This window comes from Octopus bimaculoides, chromosome 3 (assembly GCF_001194135.2).
Source record: "Octopus bimaculoides isolate UCB-OBI-ISO-001 chromosome 3, ASM119413v2, whole genome shotgun sequence".
NCBI lineage: Eukaryota > Metazoa > Mollusca > Cephalopoda > Octopoda > Octopodidae > Octopus > Octopus bimaculoides.
This window is the reverse complement of record NC_068983.1, coordinates 167,589,781-167,592,351: the sequence shown is the minus strand read 5'-3', so window position 1 is coordinate 167,592,351 and position 2,571 is coordinate 167,589,781.

The window sequence follows — 2,571 nt, the reverse complement described above, 5'->3', positions numbered from 1 at the left end:
ATGTACCGCGATATCCTTTGTATTCTGTTTTCAATTTATGTTTGATATATATATATATATATATATCATCATCATCATCATCGAGGTCGTTTAACTTCTGCTTTCCATGCTGGTATGGGTTGGACACTTTGACTGAGGACTGGCGAGCCAGAAAGCTGCACCAGGCTCCAGTCTGATTTGGCAGTTTCTACAGCTGGATGCCCTTCCTAATGCCAACCAATCCGACAGTGTAGTGGGTGTTTTTACGTTCCACCGACACGAAGGCCAGTCAGGCAGTACTGGCATCGACCACGCTCAAATGGTACTTTTTACGTGCCACCTGCACAGGAGCCAGTCTAACAGCACTGGCAACAACCACGCTTGAATGGTGCTTTTTATGTGCCACCTCAACAAGACCCAGTCATGCGACACATGCAATGATCACACTCGAATGGTACTTTTTATGTGCCACCGGAATGGGAGCCAGTCAGCAGCCCTGGCAGTGATCACACTTGAATGGTGCTTTTAACAATCCACTGGCACAGGTGCCAATCAGGTGGTATTGTCATCAGCCACAACAACGATTTCACTTGCCTCAATAGGTCTTCGCAAGCATAGTTTATTGTCCAATGATTGAAGGGTACTCTTAAATGGGCCGGTTATACAGCACTGGCATAAGCCATGGTTATGGTCTCACTTGGCTTACTGGGTCCTCTCAAGCACAGCATATCTCCAAAGGTCTCAGTCACTTGTCATTGCCTCGGTGAGGCCCAATGTTCGAAGGTCGTACTTCACCATCTCATCCCAAGTCCTCCTCTTCCACAAGTTCTCTCAACTGCTAGGGTGTAACACTTTTTCACACTGCTGTCCTCATCCTTGCGCGACACATGACCATACCAACACAGTCTTGCACACCACATCTGACGCTTCTTATGTCCAATATTTCTCTCAGGGCGCTTACACTGTCGTGTATGCACACTGACATTACACATCCAGCGGAGCATACTGGCTTCATTCCTTGTGAGCTTATGCATGTCCTCAGCAGTCACGGCCCAAGTTTCACTGCCATGTAGCATGGCTGTTCGTACACATGCGTCATACAGTCTACTTTTTACTCTGAGCGAGAGGCCCTTTGTCACCAGCAGAGGTAAGAGTTCTCTGAACTTTGCCCAGGCTATTCTTATTCTAGCAGCTAGTTTCAGTGCACCCTCCCCCCACTACTGACTTGGTCCCCGAGGTAACGGAAGCTATCAACTACTTCTAGCTTTTCTCCCTGGAATGTGGCAGAAGTTGTTTTCTGCACATTTTCAGTGTTTATTGCTCCTGAATATCTGCCTCATACAAAAACTATCTTCCCAGTTAGCCTTCCTTTGGTATTGCTGCACCTCTTATGTGTCCATAGCTCACACTGGATACATCTGGAGTTTCTACCTACACTTTTTCTACAGATCAAGCAGGGCAATCTACTTGAAGGGATTTTTAGTTTGTTTGCCTTCTTACTTATTAAGACTTTGATTTCTGCTAGGTCGACTCTAAGGCCCTTTGATTCTAATCTTTGCTTCCACACTGGAAACTTCTCCTCTAGTTCTGATAGTGACTCAGCTATTAGAGCAAGGTCATTAGCATAGAGAAGCTCCAAGGGGCATCCTGTCTTGAATTCCTCTGTTATTACTTGGAGGATTATGATAAGAGGGGGCTGAGGACTGATCCTTGGTGGAACCCTACCACTACCCGGAATTCTTCACTGTACTCATTGCCAACCCTCACCTTACTGACAGCATCCCCGAAAATGGCTTGTACAGCTCTCACTAACCATTCATCTATCCCTAGTTTCCAAATTGATCACCAGATAAAGGATCAAGACGACCCTGTCAAAATCTTTCTCCATGTCAACGAAAATCAGGTACAGAGGTTTATCTTTGGCTAGGTATTTCTCCTGCAACTGTCTCACCAGAAATATAGCATCAGTGGTGCTTTTCCCTGGCACGAACCCAAACTGCATCTCATCTAAACTGACTCTCTCCCTAATTAGTTGGGCTATGACCCTCTCCATGACCTTCATTACCTGTTCCAACAACTTGATACCTCTGTAATTATTTGTATCTAAACCCTAACCCTAACCCTTTACCTTTGTAGCAGTTGACTATGGTCCTGCTACACCAGTCATTGGGTTTGATTCCTTCATGTATCATCTGGTTGACTATATGGGTGACTAGACTATAGCTGACACCACCAGATATTTTAAGCATCTCTGCAGTGATTCCTGATGAGCCAAGGGCTTTCCCTGTCTTCATACTCTTAATTGCTTTATCTACCAAAGTACTGTCAATTCGGATAGCTGGTCCCTCTGTTGGGTTGGCATTCGGCAGACTCTCTTTCTCCCATTCATTCTCTTCATTTAGCAATCTTTCATAGTGGCATCTCCAAGTCTCTCTCCTTGCAGTCTCGTTAAATGCAAGTGAGCCATTATCCATGCAGACACATTTCTCTCCTATGACATTACGATTCCCTCTCACACACTGTCTTGCAACACAAAACACTTCAAGTCTTTGGTCCTCATGACGCAGAACATTAGCAATTTTTTTCGTATCT